Source organism: Lissotriton helveticus, chromosome 1_1, assembly GCF_964261635.1.
Source record: "Lissotriton helveticus chromosome 1_1, aLisHel1.1, whole genome shotgun sequence".
Classification (NCBI taxonomy): Eukaryota; Metazoa; Chordata; class Amphibia; order Caudata; family Salamandridae; genus Lissotriton; species Lissotriton helveticus.
This window is the reverse complement of record NC_136057.1, coordinates 849,402,877-849,430,270: the sequence shown is the minus strand read 5'-3', so window position 1 is coordinate 849,430,270 and position 27,394 is coordinate 849,402,877. Positions and strand designations below refer to the sequence as shown.

At 47.2% G+C, this 27,394-nt stretch overlaps 1 protein-coding gene across 6 annotated transcripts in view; it reads right to left on the bottom strand.

Moving 5' to 3' along the window:
• SYCP3 (synaptonemal complex protein 3) overlaps positions 1–27,394 on the bottom strand; it is a 1,302,221-nt gene that overhangs the window by 418,431 nt on the left and 856,396 nt on the right. The window lies entirely within an intron of this gene.

Below are 27,394 nucleotides of genomic sequence, written 5' to 3'. Positions count from 1 at the left end.
TTGTCTTATAATATATACCTACAAGGTGGGTTGCGGGATGCACATATTTATTTGAAAGATATTTAGAAGAAAGAATAAGAAAAGTTACAGTAATTTTCCATGTTGTGAATCTCCACTAAAACCATGAACACTGGGCTGCTTAACAAGAAGAAACTTACCTTTCTTTCTCTAACATTTGAGCCTATTGCATCCTGTAGAAGAACAGATAGCTAATAAATTACATTGTAGGGGCATTAGTCTTTGATTTTCTCTAATACTGCTTTTCTAAACCAAATAAATGATAGCGAATAAGTAGATAAGTAATTCAGCCTGAGAAGAGAAAAAATACACTTCAGGATGAGCCTACTATCGCCAAGGTTATAGATTGCCCAGATTATTGTCAGTTTATTTGCAAACTAGAGGATCTTCAATAATTCAGTGAAGATTCCCCCGATGTAGAACTAGAATCACAAGTTAGTACCATGCGTTGCTAACATGGACTTTTCACTGATATTTATGTAAAATTAATAGGATGGCAACTTCATCAGTATCAGGATAAGCAAGATGTCTGATAGGGATCTGGGAGTGGGCATCCATGAACTATTTACTGATCCAAAACGTAACACAGACACATTTAGCTAACTTCAGCATCTGTTCTAAAGTCAAAATGTAGACAGTAGCATTTGCACAGCTATGAGCTGAACTCCAATAGTTCCTTTGCAAATCTCATCATGGGGAGAGTTTGTACCACCTTTTAGCATCCAATCAGGAGAACGGCATGCAGGCCCTCATGCTCTTCAGCCTCTTTGATGATCTTGAAACACTAACATAGAAACGGACTTCTTAACATGAGTGTGGGCAAAACCAGGACAATGGTACTTGGCTTAAATTAACCTTTTTAATAATACTTTCTAATTCATATTAGCAAGATGGACGAACGTTACCACCCTGACTACTTGGAAGTAAAGTGTTCAAAGCAAAGGAAGATTGTTAATTTCCTTAACCACTTTAATATGCTAAACTGTGGGATCGTGCAATTGTAAAAGCCCTAATAAGCGAGAACACATTCTGTTGGGTCTGTTTAATTTGAGACTAGTACCTTCCTTGCTCAACTGATATTAGAGGTTGGAGTCTCCTTCAATGGGAACAGGTTCCATCTGAGCCGGTATTACTCTGGATAGGACAAACAAACCTGATATGGTTTACAAAAAAATCTGTTGAAGATGTTAAGTTATAGCCGGGGCATTTTACAATTCCTTAGGTTAGGAATATAAAGCCCACTTTTCCTGCACCGAGGTTCAGTGAAAGCATAATTTGCTGTAGCGTAATTACCTAAAATTACAGAAAAATTATGCGAGATTAGACAGAATTAGGTGAATAACATACCCCGTCCTTTAGTACCATTTTCTTAGCACAAATTGCACCCTAACATAAACAGCGGACCAGAGGAAGCATTTTGCACTGAATAAAAAGCACTAAATGCAACACAACATGATCAGCAGCTTACACTTGCTAACTTCGTTGTTCCTATATTTCTGCAGAAGGGTTTTCAGCAAAATAACTCATAATTACGTGAACGGACATAATCACATAATGTTAAGTACTTTCACGACAAAAGATGAATGCAAAATTACTGAAATGAATCACTAGCCCGGGTAATGTTAAAAAAACACATGGGAGTGGCACCGCCAAAATGTCAACAGAGTAGAAGCTCTGTAACACCACTGTTTGGAATAGTTCCCATGCACAGCTCGTGAGGGAATGAACAACCACAGATTTCAAGTAACAGGGCCTTTCTGTTGCACAGAACTTGGACAGGGAGCTGAAGACAGTTTCAAGGCACAGATGGCTGGAGATGCGAGAAAATAACAAGTCCACCCACAAGGAGAAGCTAAGCCCAGATGGCAGCCTGCTACAGGCATTAAGGGCCACATGTATGACAATTGGAAACTGAGATGACCTAATAGTGAATTTTATGATAATCGTAATTAGGTAATCTCCATTTCCAATGTATGAAACTTCATGAGTTTTAGATACCGATTCGTAGTGGGTCACAAACCGACCTACCTCATTAATATCAATGAGATAGCTCGCAATTTGCAACCCCCTAGGAATCACAAAAATCACAAGGATAGTCACCTGCTGAGGTCAACAGACCACCATGTTTATGACTGCTTTTAAATAAAGCAATCTTTTTTTGTAAAGCAGCCCATTTTCTTTAAAGGAAGACGGAATACTTTCATCTTTTAAGAGCAGGCAGTGGTCCGTGGGACCGTCCGTGGGACCACTGCCTGCTCTTAAAAAATGCTTTTACAAACATTCAGAAAAGGGAAGGGGTCCCTTAGGGACCCCTTCCCATTTGTGAATGGGTTACCACCTACTTGAAGTAGGTGGTAAACTGCAAATGTTTTGTGACCGCATTTCATTCACAAAACATTCATACATACCGATGCGATTCGGTATTAGGAAGAGACGCCTTTAACACACCCCTTCCTAATACCGAATCGCAAAACCCAATTTGCGATTCGTTAACAAAAAGTGCTTCATGCATGTAGCTCTAAATCACATGGGACCCAGTGGCATGGATTAGAAATAGCCCTTCCTCCTGTTCGGCACAGACTGGCAGCACTTGAAAATAATAACATACATCAAGACAGGCTGAACGTAACAAGTCGTTGAGCATTTAAACATAGCGAGCTAAGAGGGGCAAATGAGGTTGGTGGTGTGCGAGGTCAATACAGGGACAGTGAACCAGACTATCCCTGTGCTTTCTTAGGACTCTATAGGGGTCCACATGCATGCTGAATCAAAAAAATACCACAAGACATATCATTAGAGATCACAGAAGAGACACTGGAATGAATGAAATAACATTGAGACAGTTTAATCATTTTTAGGTCGAGCGTAAGCGTACGACCTCTTGCATACTTTAGTATACATATATCTCTGTGGGCCACGGGCCATTACTTGCTCCTCACTTGTTTGTTTCAATGTCCTTTAAAAATCCTTGCTTATTAGTGGCCGGTCCTGGCTCTTTGTCCTCCTTTTTTTCCTCCAAGGAGCAGGGACTTAGTACAATATCATTACACAAAACCCATATAAGCTTTAACTGCACACCCTTATATCTATTCGTCAGTCCAATATTGGTATAAGTTGATTTGAAACCGCAAAAAACATGTACTTATTGGTACATATGATTCTGAAAAGGTCAATTTAATCAATATTATTCTTATCCAACAGAGAGTCCAAACTAAAACAGATTCGCAGATTCTTTTCTTTATTAGTTTTAAAAGGATTCCCAGCACACGATCTAGCCATCACGTGTTTCGTCTGTACTCAGACTTTTTCAAGGCTGGAAAAGTAGATAAACATAATAAATATTCCATACAAAATACAACAATACAGTAGTTGTCTATTTATACAGAATAAAAATCTGGTGTTACCCACAAGGATTAGTTACTTACCTGTAATCCTAGTTCTCATCCAGGGGTATACTCATCAAAGTCATAATCTATGAATAATCCCCGCCCATGATGCCCCACAGGTGGCAGTTAGGGCAGTTGTTTTTGGAGGTGCATAAACACCTGAATAAATCCGTAAGTAACATATCATAACTTTGCAGTAATGCTCGTCCGGGGAGGTGGGTGGGTCGCTTATGACTTTGATGAGTATACCCCTGGAAGAGAACTAGGATTACAGGTAAATAACTAATCCTTCTCATCCAGGGGATACTCATCAATAGTCATAATCTATGAATAGATTAGCAAGCCCATACCCAAAGTCTCGCAGATGAGCAATCAAGTATACAGCAAAAAACAAGAATTAACTTCACATTTATAATGCAGTTATGCAAACAAATTCCTTAAAGAGGCCTGTCCCACTTGGGCATTGGCCGTGCATCTGAATCTAGGCAGTAATGGCGGGTAAAGGTGTGTACTGAATGCCATGTAGCCGTCTTACAAATCTCAGATATTGGATTGTGGCGAAGGAGAGCTGTAGTAAAAGCTTTCCCTCTAGTAGAATGTGCATGAGGTTTGCCCTGTAAAGCTTTGTTAGCTAATTGGTAAGACAGAGCTATACAGGAGACAATCCATCTCGAGATAGACCTTTTTAAATTTAAATTTGTTTTATTGATTTTGATAGCAAAGACAGGCAATACATCGCGATATCAAGGCATCATGTAAAGAAAGCGGTCGAGACAGACATATATGGCTTCTCTATAAATCAAACTGTAGAGATAGAACTTTTTGAAGCTGACAGACCGGTATTAGTTGTCCCATAATTAACAAAGAGCCGGTCAGACTTCCTAAGTGGAAGAGTTTTAGCCAGGTAAAATTTCAAAACCCTCCGGAGATCTAGAGAATGTAAAGACCTCTCCGGGGGAGTGGATGGTTGGGGGAAGAAAGTAGGCAGAGTGACTGACTGATTTATATGGAAATCCGAGACCACCTTGGGCAGGAAGCCTGGATGTGTTCTGAGCACCACTCTATTGGCATGAAACAATGTGTAAGGTTCCTTGCAACACAGGGCCTAGATCTCGCTCACCCTGCAGGCTGAGGTGATGGCTACCAAAAAAGCAGCTTTCCAGGTCAAGTGCTGCAAAGATGCCTTATGAATAGGCTCGAAAAGAGCACTCATCAACTTGGTAAGTATGATGTTAAGCTCCCAGGGAGGAGAGGGGGACCTCACTGGTGGAAACACTTTCTTAAGCCCCTCTAAGAAATCTTTGACCACAGGCATGAGGAAGAATGAGGTCTGAGAAGGAGACTTCCTGTAGGTTGTTATTGCCGCTAAGTGAACCCTGATGGAGGGGTACTTCAGGCCTGACCTTGTCAAATGCAATAAGTATGGGAGAATCACCTGCTCCTGACCTTGGATTGGATCCAGAGAATTGTCCATACACCAAATGTAAAATCTCTTCCACTTGAAAGCATAAGACTTTCTAGTGGAGGGCCTCTTTGCCTCTTTAAAAATGTTCATGCAGTCAGCTGAAAGGTCTAGGGGGCCATATTGGATGACCTCAGGAACCATGCCGTCAATCGGAGGGAAGGAAGGTTGGGGTGAAACACCCTCCCCTCGTCCTTGGTCAGCAAGTCTAGGCGGCAGGGCAGTCTCCGGTGAGGAACCTCCGACAGCTGGAGGAGATCCGGGTACCACCACTGGCGTGGCCACTCCGGCGCTATCAGTATCATCCTGGTGTTGATCCTGTAGAATTCCTGTATCACCGCCGGGATCAGAGGCAGGGGAGGAAAAGCGTACAGCCATGTCTGAGACCAGTTGATCAAAAGTGCACTCCCCGTGATCCCTGCTGAGGGAATCTGGACGCGATGACAGGGCATTTTGCGTTTGCCGAGTCTGCGAACAGATCTATGTCTGGTACTCCCCATTGCCGAAACACCTCCTGAGCGACGTCTTCATTGAGCACCCAGTCGTGCGCTTCTACAAAGTCTCTGTTTAGGCCGTCCACCTGAACATTCAGGATTCCTGGGAGGTGAACTGCCACAATGGAGAGACCTCTAACCAGAAGCCAGCGCCAAATGGATTGAGCTTCCAGAGACAGAAATCGTGACCTGGTGCCTCCTTGTTTGTTCAGACAGAACATTGTTGTTGTGTTGTCTGTCTGAACTTGAATGTGGTTGGTATGCAGAGACGGGTAGAGGGACTTGAGCGCCAAATAGACAGCCCGGAGCTCCAAGAAGTTGATATGGTAGCTTCTTTCTACTTTGGACCAGAGAGACCTTGTACCTGAAGCTGGTCCACATGAGCACCCTAGCCATGAATTGAGGCATCTGTGACCACTGTCTGCGATGGAGGTGACTGATGAAATGGGACTCCTTACATTAGATGAGAACATTTCATCCACCATCTGATGGTGTCTCTGGCACTTTGGTGGAGAGAGACTTGATCTTCCCAGTGGCCTGATCTCTGAGACCATTGGTCCTCGACTGCCTGCTGCAGAGGCCACATGTGAAGGCGTGCATTGGGCACAATGTAGATGCATGAGGCCATCGATCCCAGTAGTGATGACACTTGTCTGGCTGTAGGGATTTGGGTGTCTAGCAAGGTGCGGCACTTCAGAAGTATTGATGATAACCTCTCCTCTGAAGGACACACGCTTGCCTCTGCAGAGTCTAGGGAGGCGCCCAGATAGTGTATTCGTTGGGTGGGATTGAGTACTGACTTTTTGTAGTTGACCTGCAACCCCAAAGAATGCATCAGGCTGAGACAGTAAGAGAGATGGCTCTGAAGCAGAACAGGTGTGGGGGCGCTAGAGGGCGCACACACGGAATGGCCGCCTAACTGCGTGGCTCCCGTTCCCTGGCGCACTTATCCTTACACTATCCTACCTTACAGGAGAGTAAACTCACTCTAAAGCTGCTGCATCGGCGCGGAGTGTGATCGTCCACGATCGGTCCAACTGGCGGTTTGCTGGAGGCAACCGGCTCCGAGAACACGATCCGACAAACTTCGCCGGCGGGGCCCCTGGGACTGTTGAAACGGAGGGTCCGGCTGCCGGCTGGCACGCGAGGCCGGTGCTTGTCACGAGGAGGTAGGCCCCGGGCGCAGGCCCGGCTGCGAGAACAGTTGTGCCCTCGGCTCTTGCTCTGGTGTACGGCCCCTCACCCTTCCTACTGGCGGTTGCTTGTAGCCCTGACGTTCGGGGGCTCCTGTGTGCTGGGCTGCCATGCCCCCTCACTGTGGACGCCTGCCTGCCGTTGCGACCGTGTGTCGGGCGGGTAGGCCGGAGCCAGCCGGAAGGTGCGCTTTCAAACCCCGCGAGGTCGGACACATACAACGGCGTTGCTGCCCTGGCAACCCTGATCTGCGCGAGTGTGAGTGATTCTGCGGGGGACAGCGGAATCATCCTGGAGCTCAGCGGAGGTGAGACGCGTCGAACCGAGTGCTGCTGGTGACCGTAAGGAAGGACCCTGTCGGAGCGTGCTCCCCGGAACTGCCGGGCATCGTGTATGGCGGGAGTCCGCCTGCTCTCCCCCCTGCCGCGGTGAGCACTGCGCTGAGGTGCACGTGAGCTCCTCATACCCCCTGAAGCACATCGGGGTCTAATGACTCGTGGCTGGTGAAGATGCTGTGGGGTCGGCGCGGGAGATCACTAGTCACCGCGGAGCTCATTGCGCTGTACTGCTCCATTGACCTGTTGCGGTGCCGTGGCCCGGGGTGGTGGATTTATCGGACATTTATCGGCGTTACTCACATAGCGGAGCCTGCCACAGATAAGGAGGCGCATTGTCTCCAGCATTTTTATCCTATGTGCTTCATCCAAGCGAATTACGCTACCAACTCTGCATGACGCTCAAGCTTATATGTTGGACTGGGCGAGCTTACACCTGATACAAGTGGATCCTGGCTGCTATCAGCGGGGGCCTGTAGACAGTTCCTACCATACTCTATTTCCTTATACTTGCTGCCTGGCTGGACTGCTCGCTACACTCCTCTCTCAAACTGTGGGGCCTCGATAACGCAGAGGGACGCAGGGCATAGCATTGGAAAAGCGCCCTGCTTGGAGGCGTGGTAGCTGGTATCACGGTGCCCTGCTAGGGCTAGAGACACCGGGCGGCGGACGGCGCAAAAGCACGATGGTGCGCCCCGAAAACCGCCAGACGAAAATAAGCTTTGAGGGCGCGAAGAAAGGATCGAAGACGCTTCCCGCCGAGCAGGGCCCTAGCGGTGCGGACATTACTGCCACAACCTCTCCCTCCAAAGAGTTAGACATGCACCACCTGCTACAGGAGATGCGACAGGGCTTCGCCACCGTGGTGGAGAAAGTGGACAGGATGTCCTCCAGGATGGATGCCCTAGTACATAAAGTCAACCAGCATGAGGAGAGGATCACAACAGCGGAGCAGCGGATCTCAGACAATGATTATGTCACAGCCTCCCATCCGACTCAGCTTGCCCGTATGGATAATTTACTACGAGTTATAGCAGCCAAGAACGAGGACTTGGAAGCCCGTAGCAGACGCAACAACATACGCGTCACGGGCATTCCGGAGTCCACAGACACGGGCAGGATGGAACTGTACGTGGAGAAGCTCCTCAGGGGGTCGATGGGAGAGGATGCCTTCTCACCCCAATTTATCGTTGAGAGGGCGCACAGGTCACTGGCCCCGGTCACTAAACCTGGACTGCCGCCCAGGCCAATCATCGCTCGTCTGTTGAATTATCGCGATCGAGATGTCGCATTGAGAGCAGCTCGAACCAAGCAGAACCTGCACTACAATGGAATCACATTTTCTATCTATCCTGATTTCACTCCTCTAGTGCAGGAAGAAAGGCGCAAATTCCTGCCTGTCAAAAAGAAACTACGTGAGGCCCAGTTGGATTATGCTCTGCTCTACCCGGCGAAGCTGAGAGTGACACACCGAGGGAAGCAGAGATTCTTCACGAATCCGCAAAAAGCAGAGGACTACTTGAAGGCGATCCGCAAAGCACAGCGGGAGGGTCGGAACGGCGAAGCAGACCTCGAGGACGACCCACCAGTAGTGGCCGAGCATGATTGACATGCTGCGTCCTCTGTGGGACGGTTTGCTCTTGTTCTGGACTGATGGGTCTGGACCTTCAGCCGTTATCTCAGAGGGCTCGGACACCTTCCTACAGTTTGGGACTGCATGACTTCTCCAGTGGTAAGGTAGTCCAGGGACCACTATCCCTGCCTTGGCCTCCACTGAGGGCGGTACAGAACGGGAGGCTACCGGAGGGAGAAGTGGTTGTGCGCCCTTGATGGTGCTTCCCCTACGGGTATACCCCAAACATGGGAACGAGTTGTGGAAGTTATGGGGGGAAGGGGGGAGGGGGAGGGTGGGAATGAACGGCTGCTGGCATGATTGGGATGCAGTAGTGGGAGGGGGGCTAGGTTTTTTGTGGGGGGGATTTCAGTTAACGGGGAGGAAAGGCGATTGGTAGACCGTTGTGATATTTGCTCTTACCTGAGAAGAGATGGCTTTACTGACTCTACTCTGGCGTTCCTTATTTATATGATGTACTTTACCCTATGGCGGGATCGGGTTCTGATGCACAATTGAGCTGTATATCATGGAATATAAGGGGTCTTAACAATGCTAAAAAGTGCCGAAATGTGATTGCATACTTAAACCGCCATCAAGTTCAAATTGCCATGTTGCAGGAAACACACCTATCACCGCAGACACGCATTACCTTTGCCAACAAATGGGCTAGTACCCGTGTTTTCTCTTCCTATTCTACCTATGCAAGGGGTGTTGCTATCCTGATAAGACGCAATGTACCATTCCAAGCACATGGCGAGCTACTAGATGCGGAGGTTCGCTTTGCCCTGATGTGGGGGCGACTGGGCCGCGACACGATCACTCTAGTAAGTTGTTATGCACCTAACACGGACATGCCATTATTTTTTCACACGCTCTGGGGCAAAATCCTAGACGTAGGGTCCCGACACATTATATGGGGGGAGACTTTAACTTAGCGCTGACTCCTCACCTGGATAGGGCAGATGGAGTGGCGCATTACAAGCCAAGGTCCCAGGAGGCTCTGGAGGGCGTGCTTTCGGAGGGTGACTTGGTGGACACATGGCGTTATCTGCATCCTTTCCAGAAAGAGGGCACACATTTCACGTCACTGACGGGCACATGGGCAAGATTGGACTATTTTTTTACGAGTAGAGAGATCTGTGCGGGTGTGACTGGGGTGGTACACCTCCCAAAGACGTACTCCGATCATAGCCCGGTCATGATGCACCTTCGGATACCTGGGTGGGATGACCCTAGGCCACACTGGAGATTGCAACCAGCAGTCCTGTTGGACGCTGTGTTCCGCACTGAACTCGGCGATGAAATTGCCGCATTTTTTCCTAGAAACAAGGGTTCTGTCGACTCTGTCGAACACATCTGGGAAGCTTTTAAGGTAACGGTAAGGGGATATTGCATATCAAAAAGCTTCGGAGTTCTGCGAGACATTCAGCGCACGATCCGCGACCTCGATAGTAAACTGAAGGCCTTGGAGACTCGGATGGTAGAGGGGGACGGTGGTGACACCCACGCAGAGTTTAGAGACACACTCACGAGTTACGAGGCAGAGGCCAGCAGGGAAGCGAAGTTTAAAGGGAAACACTGGCAGGCTAGAAAATACTGTGAGGGAGACAGACCGGGCAAGGCCTTGGCGGTAATTGCGCCTCACATACCCACAACACGATTATGGAGGTCGTAAACGACCAAGGGTACATGGTCAGAAACTCGGATGACCTACTCTCTGCTTTCGTTTCTCATTATCATGCACTTTACACCACCGCCACGACCGCTGATGTGCCATATGATGATTTCCTGAGCGATGTAGCCCTTTGCTGGCTCAGTGATGGCGACAGGGCCTTCCTGGCTGCCCCATTTGAATTAGATGAAATCCGTGATGCTATTATGTCACTTAAGAATGGGAAGGCTCCCGGCCTAGACGGACTCCCGGCGGAGTTTTATAAAGCCTACATCGACATCATGGTCCCTGTTCTCCGTGAGGTCTTCGAGGAGTCACTAGTGGACGGCATTCTACCTTGTTCCATGCGCGAGGTCGTCATTACCTCATTATTAAAACCTGGCAAGAGCCCCAGCGCTTGTGATTCTTATCGCCCGCTCTCGCTCTTGAATTGCGATGTTAAAATACTAGCAAAGGTACTGGCTACCAGACTGTCTCTTCTTATGATCCGGAGTGTCTTACCAGACCAGTCTGGGTTTGTCTTGGGTCGATCCACCTCTAATCTGCGCACTCTGTTGCTCCGCACAGTGCACCCCGACCTGCCAGTCGCAGCGGTCTTTTTAGATGCCACCAAGGCCTTCGATTCGGTCGAGTGGCCATACCTGTTCACCGTTCTAGCACGAATGGGATTCCCTAAATTGTTTATATCCTGGGTTTAACTGCTCTATACACAACCAACAGAGAAAGTTCTGAATAACGGCCACCTTTCACCTTCTATTGCCATTTCTAGGGGCACTCGTCAGGGGTGCCCACTGTCCCCACTTTTGTTTGCAAAAGCCGTCGAGCCACTTGCTTGTAGACTCCGCCAACCGCACCGCGACAGCGCATTTCACTGTTTCCAGCGCCAGATCGACGTGTCGTTATATGCTGACGACATGACATTATTTGTTAAGGATCCAGCATCGAACCTAAATTCCTTACTCAGGGAATTTGTTGTATTTGGTAGAATGTCTGGTGTACATATAAACTGGGCTAAGTCGCAATTTTACCCGCTCACTGATACGGTTCCTGACTTCCCCCTCGACTATCCCCTAGAATGGTGTCGATCGGACTTACGATACCTGGGAATTCAGATTTCATGTGATAAAGATGAAACCATGCGTTCAAAATACGGTGTAGCAATTACAAAACTTACCGCATCGGTAGATCGCTGGATCACCCTTCCACTCTCCATGGCTGGAAGGGCTTCACTTATCAAAATGATAGTGCTACCCCAATTTCTTTATCTCTTCCTTAACATCCCCTACTACTCGGGAGCTTTCTTCTTTAGGACATTGAAGTCGGAGCTATGTCGCTTATTCTGGGGAGGCAAGAGCCCGCGGCTGAAATGGTCCATGATGATTCAGCCATATGATAAAGGGGGTTTTGATGTACTCGACTTTGAGGCTTACTATTTATGTGCTCAAGCGCATTATGCCTATCATTGGATGATTCCCACTCCATTCATGCCACAACTTGCGGTGGAGGACTGGATTGCACATTCTCTTCCCCTTAATGGACTCCTCTTTTGTCCGGCCTCATCCATAACAACACCGTTTACCTCCGTCACATGCACTATAGATGCTTGGAGCCGCATAGCTAAGAGACTGGTGTGCAGCTTGCTATACTCTCCTCGGTTGCCGCTGACGTATCACCCTAAGCTTGCCCTCCTGCAGGAACGCGGCTTCCGATTGCTCTGTGAGCGCTTCTGAGTCACCAGCTGGGGTGACCTCTTCTCTGCTGGTCAGTTTAAAACTGCGGAACTGTTTTTTACTTATCACACCTACAGTCCACTTGAAATGTTTTACTATCTGAGGCTGCGCCAGGGGATGAGGGACATCCTGCCTGAATTTCCCAATGAACCTGAGGTCCTGTCTCCGCTGCACTTCATGCTGTGTTCACAGGATGGCTCACACTTAGTGGCGGGCATGTATCGCCACATCAGGGCGTGTACTCCGGGTCCGGACGCCAGGGCTCGAATGCATTGGGCTTCTGAGCTAGCGATTGAGATCACTCACGACCATTGGTTATATTGCTGTAACCTCACGGCTGTAATATCATCCAGTATCAGACTCAAGATAATCCATTATAAATTCTTACAACGCCTATACTACACCCCGGTAAAAAAACACAGGTTCCGCCTGTCCGACAACGATAGATGTGAGCGTTGCGGAGCATGCCGATTTCCTACATCTTGCATGGGAGTGCCCTCCTGTTCGCCACTACTGGCAGCAAGTGCACAAAACCCTCGAATCAATGACTGAACAATCCATAAATCCTGATCCATTGCTAATGATCCTAGGACACACACCACATATCCCTAAGTCCTGCAGGAAATTCTTAGATATTGCGTTGCTCCTAGCAAAAAGACGCGTTGCCTGTAGATGGGGACGTGGCAGGGCCCCTAAATTTAAGGACTGGCTTGCAGATATGACTTACTGTCAGGAGCAATACGTAACTTTTACTGACCTACTCCCGCTTTCTAGTAGGCCTACTGACATTTGGGGTCCCTGGTGAGTTACCTACTGGCCTGGGCAGGTCGGGATACGAGCCCAGACGGGGAGGCCCCCCAGACCAGCGCTGATGCCCAGGTTTGATGGGTTTCGCCTTGCAACTGCGGCGACCACTGGGGGGTTTTAGATTAGATTTCATTTCTACATGTATACTTTCATACCCTACCGAATGCCATGATACAACATTATCTACTGTCAATGTGCCTGTCATCATCAGATGTTTACCCCTGACACTCCCAAGTCGTGTACAGTGCTGTGCCCCTTTCCTCTACATACCAATGTCCTGGCATTACCCCTAACTGACTTCCACTGTATTTACACTGATGATCGCCAATGCTATTATTTGTAATGTTGAATTGCCATGTACCATCAATGTTTTTTTCTGCCACAGGTATTGTCTCACCGAATCGTGAATTCCATCCCCTGTATTGTTTTGTGTTGGAAAATCAATAAACAGAGTTTTAAAAAAAAAGCAGAACAGGTGTGGAGCTTTTTCGGATCCAGTTGTCTAGGTAGGGATAGACGAAGATCTTCCGCCTGCGGAGGAAGGCAGCCACCACTGCCATGCACTTGGAGAATGGCCGTGGGGCAGATTTGAGGCCGAACTGTAGCACTCGATACTGGTAGTGGTGATGGGCTATCTGAAACCTGAGAAATTTTCGATGCTTTACTGAGACAGGTATATGAAAGTAAGCGTCCTGCAGGTCGATGGCACACGTCCAGTCTCCCTGGTGAAGGTGTGGAAAGATCTGGTGCAGGGCTAGCATACAAAATTTTTCTTTTCTGATAAACCTGTTTAGCAGGCGTAGGTCGAGGATAGGTCTGTACTCTTTGGCTACTCCTCGCTTTTGGACTAGAAAGTAGCAGGAGTATACTCCCTGATTTCTTCACATGGGAGGGACCTCCTCTATGGCCTTTTTTGTGAGAAGGATAGAAACTTCCTCTTTCAACAGCTGACTTTGAATTTGAGGAAGGCGCTTGAGTTGTGGGGGCACTTGCGGAGGAGGATACTGGAACCTCAGCAAGTAACCATGCTCCACAATACTCAGCACCCATTTGTCCTTTGTTATGGTTTTCCACTCTTCCAGGTGACACGCTACACTCCCTCCCACCGGAGTGGCGAACAGTTGCGGAGTAAGCAACGACTCAAGGTTTGGGAGGCTGCTTGGAGGTGGACTGTTGCTTGGTGTTATTGCCTCTACCTCTACCAGGGAGTCTCTGCTGGAACTGAGATCTTTGCTGATTCTGGGTGGACCACTGAGGGGTTTGAACCCTCTGTTGGTACGAACGTTTGTCGCCCTGACGGAAGCGCTTCTTAAACACCTTGCATTTCTCGAGACCCACAGCCTTGACAGTGTCCATCTCTGCCTTCATCTTGTTCATCTCGTCATCAGCGTGAGCCCCAGAGATGAACCATTAAAAGTGAGGTTCAGCATTTTCTTCTGAGCATCAGGCTTGAGGCCTGTCAGGCGCAGCCAAGCCGAGCGTCGCGAGCAGACTCTATGGGAGTAGCCATGAGCGGTGAGATCGGAAGCTTCCGCTGCAGCACTTATTACTTGATTGGCTACAAGCCCTCCTTCCTGTAGGATTTCGGTGAAATCCTGCTAGTCTTCTTTGGGAAGTTTCTCGGTGAAACGTGTGATCTTGTAGACAAAGACCATGTAGGTGATCTTGTGCACCTTCTCTTATCGGGCCTGTCGTGATGGCAGCTGTGACGACCCCTGGACCTAGACCGACTTAAGGAAGGTGATCTTGGCCTGGAAGGTGCCCTTGGTCTGGAAGGTGATCTTGGCCTGGGAGGTGATCTTGGTCTCCTAGGGGGAGACTTCAAAGATCTAGCCGGAGTGCTAGTCCTTGGACCAGATGGTGAGAACGTGCGGGAGTAATCCGAGTCCAGACTACTGCGACCACCAGATACAGCACCTTGCGGACGGCGAGGAGACAAACTGCAGGATTTCCCCTCCGCAGTTTTGGGGGATACTTCTGGCGAGATCTCCACAATGTGCAGTCCTGGAGACGATGACCGGTCTCCTGACGATGCTCTGGACCCGGGATCTGACTGCTTCGGGGTCTCCGCAATCCCTGTGACCTCTTCTCGCGATGTCGAGTGCTTCGCCGTCGATGATGTCTGAGTCACCATCGCCGTTGAGTGAGGTCTCGATGGTCTTGACGTCGATCGTCCATGACGATGAGGTGGCCTCGACCGTGACCTTCGGCGTCGAGTTGGTGATCTCGACGTCGATCTGCTATGACGCCGAGTCGACGGCTATTTGCCATGACGTCGTGTTGCCGGCGACCCTCCATGGCGCCGTATCGACGTCAATCTCCTTGACGTCGAGTGGTGAGATCTCATCGATCCTCTCGACGGCCGCATGCCAGTCGGCGGCGATATGTCAGCCGTCATTACTCTCGACGCTGACCCCCTCGAGGGTGGCGGAGAGTGTCTCGATGTTGACGGAGCCCTCAACGTCAACAGAGACTTGGTGCTCTCAGCAGCCACCCGACTTCGAGCCCGAAGTGTGGTGACTCGACGCCGACTTACTTGGATGCGGCAGAGACTCTCGACGTCGAGATGGTGTTCCTGAAGAGTGTCTGGGCCTCTTCGACGGTGACTTCGACGGTGAATCTCTTCTCCCCTTTCTCTTCCTGGGGTCAGGAGAAGTGGAACATCGCCGCTTTTGGCCCTGCTTGATGTAAGACGATATCCTGGGGCCTCCATGGCCATCCACCTGATGACTCTTGTCCTTTTCCAACAGAGCATGGAGTTTTATCCGTTCTCTGTCGCGCAAGGTTCGCCTGGAGAACTTTTGACAATGGTGGCACTGGTCAGGATTGTGTGTGGATGGAAGGCACACAATTCACACGGAGTGTGGATCTGCCACTGCTATTTTCTTGTCACAGGAAGGACACTTCCTGAATAAAGCTGGCATTTTGACTGGAAAAAATCAGTGGAAGTCCACAAAAACAGTAGCAGAAGCCTTTAGAAACCAGAAAACGTCGCATTTTCTGAAAAATTCTCTTCAGTTTTAGTAAAAAAACTGAAGAGCTCAAGCTCCAGGATTCTCTCAGAAGGAACCAGAAAAAAAGAACTGACCTAACTGCCACCTTTGGTGCATCATGGGAGCAGGGGGTCGCCTACAGGTCTTAAATGCATAGTACCCCTACTCTTATGCCTTAAAGGCAAGGTGTCAGTTTTCTTTGTTTCTTTATACTCTACTGCAGCCTACTGGCAAATGCCTGCAATTACAGGTTGTTCTATGGCAACAAAACATTGTTATATGACAAATGTTTACTGCTCACTTTCTTCCGTAGAGGTTGGGAGAGTTTAGGAGCTACTATGCAAACCTATGTAATTTCAGCATTTTGGAAATATTTTAGGCTGTATATATATATATATATATATATATATATATATATATATATATATATATATATATATATATATATATATATATATATATATATATATATATATATATATATATATATATGCAAAAAAGAAGGAGAGAACTCTGGGTAGGTCTCAGTTTAGGTGGAAAGCAGCTCCTGTTAGAGCACTCTCAACACCAGCGACACTCTAGATCTGCTCACCTCAAATGTCTGTTTTTCTATCAAAGTTTTTAAGCATAGGATTAGACAGTGCTATCCATGCCGAGATAGAAAATGACAAAGTCTTTCGCCATTTGAACAGCAAAGTTTTTAAGCATAGGACTAGTACAGTGCAGTCCTTGCCGAGCTGTCAAATAACAAAAGCCATTTATCACTCCAGGCACAATATTACAGCTTTGAATTAGTAAAATACCAACTCAAGCCAACCTGAAATGATTAAAAGCAACCCCTGACACAGTGTTTCGCTCTAATTAGAGCTCTTCAGAGAGGTATAGTTTTGTCCAGACACAAGGGAGCACCCAGTATTAAGTCAAAACAAAACCCTTTCAGGCATAGAGTGACGCAAAAATTATGCAAAAAAGAAGGAGAGAACTCTGGGTAGGTCTCAGTTTAGGTGGAAAGCAGCTCCTGTTAGAGCACTCTCAACACCAGCGACACTCTAGATCTGCTCACCTCAAATGTCTGTTTTTCTATCAAAGTTTTTAAGCATAGGATTAGACAGTGCTATCCATGCCGAGATAGAAAATGACAAAGTCTTTCGCCATTTGAACAGCAAAGTGTTTAAGCATAGGACTAGTACAGTGCAGTCCTTGCCGAGCTGTCAAATAACAAAAGCCATTTATCACTCCAGGCACAATATTACAGCTTTGTATTAGTAAAAGCTGTAATATTGTGCCTGGAGTGATAAATGGCTTTTGTTATTCGACAGCTCGGCAAGGACTGCACTGTACTAGTCCTATGCTTAAAAACTTTGCTGTTCAAATAGCGAAAGACTTTGTCATTTTCTATCTCGGCATGGATAGCACTGTCTAATCCTATGCTTAAAAACTTTGATAGAAAAACAGACATTTGAGGTGAGCAGATCTAGAGTGTCGCTGGTGTTGAGAGTGCTCTAACAGGAGCTGCTTTCCACCTAAACTGAGACCTACCCAGAGTTCTCTCCTTCTTTTTTGCATAATTTTTGCGTCACTCTATGCCTGAAAGGGTTTTGTTTTATATATATATATATATATATATATATATATATATCGAACAACCTCCATCTCCTCCCGCAATCGCTCTCACTACGATTACGCTGTGGACACAGACACGGACCAGAGTTTCAGATGCTGGTTAGATTTTATTCAGCTGTATATATATATATATATATAAATATATTTTGCACACCCTGTCGCTGTAAGTAGTTACATATATATATATATATTCTATATGCTCCGGGATCCCGCACATGGGCGGAGATTATTCATAGATTATGACTGTTGATGAGTATCCCCTGGATGGGAACCTACTATTTAGTAGAGTCATTACAATGAATTCAATCATTGATTACATAGATATTTGTAAAATGCCTCAACATTCTTATAGAAAAAAAACACTTCAACTGTAATACAATATTGTGTACCCTAAAAAAGCATCAAATGGAGGAAGGAGACAGATGGAAATGATCCCATTGAGGATAACGGAGTCAAGTAATAATGAGATTTGTGCTTGATAATAAGTGCTCACAACATAGATGCTTAGAAAACGAATTAAGTGCCAGAAGAAAAGCCCATAGACCAGGAATATAAAACAATTTCAAAAGTAAGTAAAAACGTAGCCCACCGATCGAAAATTCCAAGCGCCGATAATTGCTAATCACAAAGACGATCAGAGGAGCATCAGGCTGAGTGTGGATTGGCCATGGAGACCCGTCAATCTAATAATAAAAAAACCTTTTTGAATAGTGGACACAGCCACATTGAAATGGTGTCATGCACGGACATGGGTTAAGAATGGTCTTGTATATATAAATGAAGACCACAATATATTGAATAACGCCCAATGGTGAACCTGCCTACCAGGAATAAAGTGAGGAAAAGTCCAATCCCACAGTGGGCCTATTATGGTGTCGGTGACGTCATCAGAGTCGCGCACGATGCCGTGCCTCTGTGACGTCGTCGCGAAGCTACAAAAAGAATTTCCGAATCTTGCTGACGCAAGGGGATATTCACAAGGTGAGGAATCCACTGGCAGATGTATCTATCAGAAGTGTGAGTACGCCTTAGCAGTATTTAAATAAAACAGCTCACATGTGTGTACACCTGTAACTATTGTTTCGGAAATAATGCACAAGTTACTACTTGTGTAACGATATATCTGTAAGAGACATTAGTTAGTATTAGATTCCTTACCTTAGAATATCCCCAGGCGTCAGACTGGATCCGGAAACTTTTGCGTAGCAGTACCCTTGCGCGTCGGAAGGCGTCGTCTGCGGCTCCGCGTCCGTCGTCGGTGTCGTGGGCGCCGTGATGACGTCGTCGGAGTACTTAGACGCCGCCTCCGCGTGCTGACGATAGTTCTTAGACACAGCTTTTCCGCGCCAGAAACGCAGAGCCATGTTAAAAACCAACACTGGTGCCATTGAAACTAGGGCCCTGAAAGGGGGTAACCCTAACCCTAGATATCGGTACGCAGAACGGGGAGGATGGGTGGGTCGGTAAGGAATCTAATACTAACTAATGTCTCTTACAGATATATCGTTACACAAGTAGTAACTTGTGCATCTGAAAGAGACACGTTAGTATTAGATTCCTTACCTTAGAATAGATACCCCAGCAATACCAACCCCGGTGGTGGGTCTGCGAACCAATAATCACACCAGAAAGTCCTGGAGGACAGAACGGCCAAAGAAGCCATCCCTCCGGACTTGGCTGTCCAGGCAGTAGTGTCTTGAAAACGTGTGCAGTGATGCCCACGTAGCCGCCTGACAGAGCACCCCCCGGCCCAGGGCAGTTGTAGTCGCCGTGGCTCGGGTGGAATGAGCCCGTAATCCAACAGGGGGCTCCTTTCTAGCCAAGGAGTAGCATGCCTGGATACACAAGATGATCCACCGGGAGATGGTTCTCTTGTGCACCGTTTTCCCCTTCTTAGCGCCCATGTAACCAACAAAGAGTTGGTCATCCACCCGGAACTGGCGTGTGGGATCCAAGTAAAATGAGAGCGCACGTTTTGGGTCCAGACGGTGGAGCCGCTCTTCCTCCTTAGAGGGATGCGGTGGCGGGAAGAAGGTTGGCAAGGTGATAGACTGCCCGATGTGGAAGGCCGTGACAACCTTGGGCAGGAAAGATGGCTTAGTACGCAACACCACGTTGTCCGGATGGACAGAAAGGAAAGGTGGAGTACAAGAAAGGGCCTGGAGCTCACTCACTCTCCTGGCAGAGGTGATGGCAACCAGGAAAGCAGTCTTAAGAGTTAGAAGGCGGAGAGGACAGTTGTGAAGTGGCTCAAAGGGAGCGCACATCAGAAATGTAAGAAGCAGGTTCAAGTCCCACTGAGGCATCACAAACGGAACAGGAGGAAACGTGTGTGTGATGCCCTTAAGAAATCTATTTACAATAGGGTACTTGAACCAAGAAGGTTGATCAGGCAGCCTCAGAAAGGCTGAAAGGGCAGAAAGGTAGCCCTTGATAGTGCCCAGAGCAGAGCCCTGCTGGGCAAGAGAAAGAAGGAAGAGAAGAACCTCAGAGAGAGGGGCAGCAAGAGGATCCACAGCCTTTGCTGTGCACCATGCCACAAATCTGTTCCACCTGCAGGCGTATACCGACTTTCTGGAGGGACGCCTGGCTGCCAGAATGACGTTACAGACTTCAGGAGGCAAGTCAAATGGCCTCAACTGTCGCCGCTCAATCTCCAAGCATGGAGGTGGAGACTGGACAGGTTCGGGTGAAGGACCGTCCCCTGTTGCCGCGACAGAAGGTCCTCCTGAAGAGGCAGCCGAACCGGGGGATTGACTGACATACTGAGTAGCTCTGGATGCCAGTACCTTCGTGCCCAGTCCGGAGCCACAAGGATGACTTGGGCCCGGTCGCACTTGATCTTCTTCAGCACTCTGGGCAGAAGTAATATAGGCGTAAAACAGGCCGCAACTCCACACGCGACGAAAAGCGTCGCAGAGCGAGTGCCGCCTTGGAAATTCCAACGCGCAGAACTGATGACATTGCGCGTTCTTTTCGGTGGCAAATAGATCTAACCAAGGCTCTCCCCATCGCTGAAAGAGGCCTTGCGCCACGTCCGAGTTCAGACGCCATTCGTGATCCATCATGCACCGACGGCTGAGCTCGTCCGCCCTGGCGTTCAGAGAACCTGCCAGGTGTTGAGCCACCAGGGTCACGCCCTGGTGTTCCAGCCATTGCCAGAGGCCAAGAGCCTCCTGGCAAAGGGTCGACGACCCCACCCCGCCCTGTTTGTTGCAGTACCACATGGCGGTGGTGTTGTCCGTGAACACCTGCACTACACTCCCCCGGACAGAGGGGAGGAATGCCTTTAGTGCTAGACGAATCGCCCGTAACTCCAACAGGTTGATGTGGAGCCGGGCCTCCGCCGGAGACCAGAGGCCTCTGATCTCCGCCTCTCCCATGTGGCCACCCCAGCCCTGGAGGGACGCGTCCGTCACAACTACGTGCTCCGGTTGGGGAAGGGAGAGGGATCTGCCGCTGACCCAATCGCGGTCCGTGAGCCACCACTGCAGCTGTCTCGCAGTGCCCTCCGAGATCAGGACGTGGTCAGACAGGTTGCCCTGATGCTGGGCCCACTAAAACTTCAGGTCCCACTGCAGAGCCCGGAACCGCCACCTGGCGTGATGCACCAGTAGGATGCAGGAGGCCATCAGCCCCAGAAGCCGCAGCGTCAACCTGACCGAGACCCGGGATAACAGCTGAAAGATGGGAATCAGAGCCTGATATCCCGGACCCGCTGCTCGGGTGGATAACCCCTAAACCGCGCCGAGTAGAGAACCACTCCGATGAAAAGGAGCTTCTGAGAGGGGCACAGGTGTGACTTCGGCACATTGATGGAGAACCCCAGCCGGTGCAGGAGATCTGCCGTAGTCTGGAGGTGGTACAAAAGGGGGGTGGTGATGGACGGAGCATCTGAATCAATCAAACACTCACACCCAGTCAAAAGATCTGGGTTTAATCCATCACCGTTCTTTAGCCCACTCTGCCACCCCAGTTCAGACATGGCTATATGCAAATCAGTCTGACCCTGTGCCTCATGGGAACAGTCCAGCCCGAACTGCCAAGCCATGTCTTCCCTAGACCGGAAACAAGCTTCCGAGGACCGGTTTCTGGCATTCCAGCCATCTTCAGCCCGGCTTGCTTGAATCCAGTGGCAAAGTGAGCAAGGGACTCACGTCTGAGCATACCCTGCCACACTTATGGCGGCCAAAAGCGGTACAAAAGGGGGTGGTGATGGACGGAGCATCTGAATCAATCAAACACTCACACCCAGTCAAAAGATCTGAGTTTAATCCATCACTGTTCTTTAGCCCACTCTGCCACCCCAGTTCAGACATGGCTATATGCAAATCAGTCTGACCCTGTGCCTCATGGGAACAGTCCAGCCCGAACTGCCAAGCCATGTCTTCCCTGGACCGGAAACAAGCTTCCGAGGACCGGTTTCTGGCATTCCAGCCGTCTTCAGCCCGGCTTGCTTGAATCCAGTGGCAAAGTGAGCAAGGGACTCACGTTTGAGCATACCCTGCCACACTTATGGCGGCCAAAAGCGGTACAAAAAGGGGTGGTGATGGACGGAGCATCTGAATCAATCAAACACTCACACCCAGTCAAAAGATCTGGGTTTAATCCATCACCGTTCTTTAGGCCACTCTGCCACCCCAGTTCAGACATGGCTATATGCAAATCAGTCTGACCCTGTGCCTCATGGGAACAGTCCAGCCCGAACTGCCAAGCCATGTCTTCCCTGGACCGGAAACAAGCTTCCGAGGACCGGTTTCTGGCATTCCAGCCGTCTTCAGCCCGGCTTGCTTGAATCCAGTGGCAAAGTGAGCAAGGGACTCACGTCTGAGCATAACCTGCCACACTTATGGCGGCCAAAAGCGGTACAAAAGGGGGTGGTGATGGACGGAGCATCTGAATCAATCAAACACTCACACCCAGTCAAAAGATCTGGGTTTAATCCATCACCGTTCTTTAGCCCACTCTGCCACCCCAGTTCAGACATGGCTATATGCAAATCAGTCTGACCCTGTGCCTCATGGGAACAGTCCAGCCCGAACTGCCAAGCCATGTCTTCCCTGGACCGGAAACAAGCTTCCGAGGACCGGTTTCTGGCATTCCAGCCGTCTTCAGCCCGGCTTGCTTGAATCCAGTGGCAAAGTGAGCAAGGGACTCACGTCTGAGCATACCCTGCCACACTTATGGCGGCCAAAAGCGGTACAAAAGGGGGTGGTGATGGACGGAGCATCTGAATCAATCAAACACTCACACCCAGTCAAAAGATCTGGGTTTAATCCATCACCGTTCTTTAGCCCACTCTGCCACCCCAGTTCAGACATGGCTATATGCAAATCAGTCTGACCCTGTGCCTCATGGGAACAGTCCAGCTCGAACTGCCAAGCCTGTCTTCCCTGGACCGGAAACAAGCTTCCGAGGACCGGTTTCTGGCAATCCAGCCGTCTTCAGCCCAACATACCTATAAATATTGGAAAACCTTTGATGAGAATATAGCATACGGTCCTATAGATGTAGAGCAAACTTCCACGTAGTTGTCAACAATGGCGGTACATCTCCTCTATAAGAATGTACCTGACCATGAAAAAAGGATATCACAGTCCATCAACATCTGAATATTAGGTACGATGTTCAGTGTATATCCCTGAACCCGTTTCTAGACACTCACCTCTAATATAGCAATTCTCCACAGTGACTGGTGGAACGGCTGGCCGTCGGCAAATTGAGAAGTGAAGCGTGAGAGGCCATGCAGGAAATATATGGTCCTACACCCACGTCACGTGATCTGTGTTCCTGTGATGCTCACGTGAACTGGGCCAAACTATACAGCGATGTAAGGGGGAAATGGCCGCCATCTTTTAGGGTTGAACTCTTGTTTATAAACAATGATTAGCGTACTCCGCCAATGAGTAAATAAGAAATAGAGGCAACAAAACAGTCTGAAAAAAACAGTATTGTCATTAGTGAGCATAGAAATATCATCTATTGATTAATACATGATTATAAATGTCTTCCGAATATTAAATGTCTAACGTGCACAAGTTCCAGAACGACATGATCATAAGCCACATAATAGAAATATCACCTAATGATTTGTGCACAATGACAAATGTCACCCGAACGTTAAATGTCTAATGTGTACAATATCCCGAAAGGCATGTTCCTAAACCAAATATTAAGACGATGTTGCGAAACGTATGCAAAGTCCCCATGCATGTGGGACAATTTATAAATTGGTCCACCCCAATATAAAGAATGGCATTGTGACGGCGGTACATGATAGTATTACTGGAATACAAGAGGGGGTGTATCTATAGACATATCCCATCACCAGTATGTGATTGTTACACTTCAAAGGCTAATAAATGAACATAGAGATGCCGCAGTAAATCTCTAATAGAACCCAGTACTATTGGTCATATCTTGTACTTTCATGCAACCATAATACATAGTATGGACATAAAATAAAAGACATACCTGGATTATATTTTTAAATGTGGAAACAAATTGTCATATATAAAAATCAAGACTATCTCACAAATCACATTGCCCCAAAGACATGAACTAAACATGGTGGATTATTTAAACAGTCGATATAATTCTGTACACACACATGTTGGTCAAGTAACAGTTTCATATTCTAAAAAGACATTGTAGGGACTGTCACCCTAGGCATGGTATGCTGTTATTGCTACAAAGATCTTAATTGTCGTCCTGCTATGGGAACCATGCATATACAAGAGTGGAACTGGTATTTCCTTGTCGATCAACAAAACACAGTCCATATGTTGTGGTTATAAAACATTAGTCCCTCAAAAAAACATGAAGTTCTCTATCGGTGTTTAGACCTAAGTCGACAGTGCTCAGTTTTATTAACCATTTGGACTCAAGTTTTCAGAGTGCAGATATTTTATCACCTCCACGTGGATCATCTAATACTATGGCAATCCCATGAAACCTGATACGTAGTACTTCTGTATTCTTGTGTGTGGTGTTATAATGACTGCAAATGAGTAGTCGGTGTTGTTATTCCGAATGGCTCTAATGTGCTCTTGTATTTGCTCTTTGAGCGGTCTGATTGTGCTACCCACATAGATTAGATTACATTGACAAATAATGCAGTACACTATATATTTGGTGTTGCAATTTATAAAGTGATATATTTGAAGCATCTGCCCGGTGTTGCAGCTGAAACTGGTCAATTTATTTTCAGCAAATTGGCACACACTGCACATTGTGCATTTGTAAAAGCCCTTTGGTTTAGCTGGTAACCATGATCGACTTTGGTCTATATCAGGGTGCACTGTAATTGAGGGACTCAACAGATTGCGTAAGGTTCTACCCCTTTTATATGTAATGCGGGGTTTGTTAGAAATATATGGGTCCAAATCATGATCCAATTTTAACAAATGCCAATGTTTGTGTATCGTCTTGAATACATTATTGCTGTGCGAATTGTACTGTGTTCTTAGATCAATTTGTTTCCTTTCTGTTTCATTCCTCTTTTTGGATTTGGACTTAAGAAGTCCTTGTAGTTTTGTTCGATTAATCCTGGTGTGAGCTCTATCCAATGTGATATGATCATAACCCCTGTTGGTGAATCGTTGTTTCAAGTTGATGACCTCATTTTGGAAAGTGTCATCATTGCTGCTTATTTCTGGTACACAATATTGTATTACAGTTGAAGTGTTTTTTCCTATAAGAATGTTGAGGCATTTTACAAATATCAATTTAATCGATGATTGAATTTATTGTAATGACTCTACTAAATAGTAGGTTGTGGGTAACACCAGCTTTTTATTCTGTGTAAGTAGGACAACTACTGCATCGTTGTATTTTATATGGAATATCTATTATGCATATCTACTTTTCCAGCCTTGAAAAAGTCTGAGTATAGACAAAACACGTGTCGGCTAGATAGTGTGCTGGGTATCCTTTTAAAACTAATAAAGACAAGAATCTGCAAAATTGTTTGGTTTGGACTCTCTGTTGGATATGAAGAACACTGATTAAATTGACCTTTTCAGAATCATATGTACCAATAAGTACATGTTTTTGCGGTTTCAAATCAACTTATACCAATGTTGGACTGACAAATAGATATAAGGGTGTGCGATTAAATCTTATATGGGTTTTGAGTATATGCATGTTATTTGTTTAATGTGCTGATGACATCTCTAGGTAGTAAATGTTGATAGCTGTTCTAGCACCCCGACCTAACTCTTAAAATATTACGTTTCATGCCAAAGACCTTCATATATATACACATAGTCACAATCTGATGTGCGGTTTTTCCTTATTAAGGAACATTACTACCTACTTTATGTTTTTTTACAATATCATTACACTTTGTTCTGTTGATCTGGTCGTGGGGGGGGGGTCTATTTTATTATGTTTTCAACCTCTTGTTACACTGTGGGTGCTCAGATGTAACTGCTTACATTTTATTGCAGCATTCATGGCTTGCGCTTCCTGTCCGAAGCCAGAAGCAGCCAACCATGCTTTCGAGCTACTGCAGCTCTAAATCATGTAGAAAGTTAAACCAAAACTTAAACACAGCTTGAAATGATACTTTAATATGCATGCTGATTGTGTTTTTCCTCCCCTCTAGGACGTGTGCTTGACTCCTGGCTGAGGAGTTAGAGGTTTCTCCTAATCAGTTTTGAACTGAGGCCAAAATGTGTCCTTCTGGAAAAATGTCCCCTTTAAAGTGTGCTTTTGAATGTATTACATTAAATAAATGCAAAACAAGAACACAGCGCCAGCACAAGGGCTGTGTGGTCGCACTGTATACTGACTTCAGAGAGGCAATGTTTTCAAGTTTATTATGCTTTTAAAAGCACTCCACACATTCCTGACCTCCTTCAATTTCCAGGCAACAGAAATATCAAGATAACTCCGGTGATTGATGTTTTTGCTGGAGAGTTCAGTGTTGTCTAGTGGAAGAAGTTTTAACTCATTACAAGGTAGCCAGAGGGTTAATATGCCAGCTGCGAAGAAAGTGTACCATGCATATTACAAAGTGCACAAAATGTAAATAGGTCAGTGGGTAACTGCTCTCCTGTTACTTGCAGCTGATAAGTTAAAATCCTAACAGAGAAGTGAATTTATAACTGTTATCAAAGAACTGCATGCACTGCAAAGTAAAGATTAGAGGAGATATTAAAGTTACAAAAAGGGTTCATCTGGATGGAAATTGATTATTTTTATTTAAGAGAAATCCCAACTATGGTGTTTTATTTTCAATTCTGAGTTTGAGTTTCTGGGGCCCAAGCACTCTTTAGCAATGCTGCCTACCAATATTCATGACTTGTGACTCCTATACCTCGTAGTCCTCTGTGTTATGTAACATTTCCTTTACACTCATTTATACACTTATGATTGTCTCTGTAATGTGTATGTGATGAAAAGTGCTCAGACACCCTACACTGGTATGAGTGGCGCTTTATAACTAATTAAATGCAACTGAACATTAGTGGTTATGGAGCCTTAAGGGACACTGTAACAGAGTGGTGGTGAGGGAATCCGCATCAGTCAACCTTACCTCAGCATCACCTGAGCACTGTCTCAGCATCAACACAGCACCACCTCCTCATCAGTGCACTACCAGTGCAGCACCAACTCAGCGCCAGCATAGCACCACCTTAACATCAGCACTGTACAGCATTATCTAAGCATCAGTGCACCACCTCCAACGCAGCCCCACCTCAGCAGCAGCGCCAACTCAACATCACTCAGCCCCACCTGATCACCAGCTCAGCACCACCTCAGACACAGTGCAGCACCACCACCTCAGCATCACTCAGCACAACTTCAGCATCAGCACAGCACATCAGCATCAACACAGCACTGCCTCCTCATCAGTGATCCACCACCAATGCAGAACCAACTCAGCATCAGTGCAGCACCAACGTAGCCCCATCTCATTAGCACAGTGCCTGCAAACCACCACCTCAGCACAGCCCCATCACAGCATCAGCACAGCACTACCCCCTCATCAGTAAAGCACCATCTTGGTATCAGCACAGGACTACCTCCTCAGTGCACCACCAACTCAGCACCAGCGCG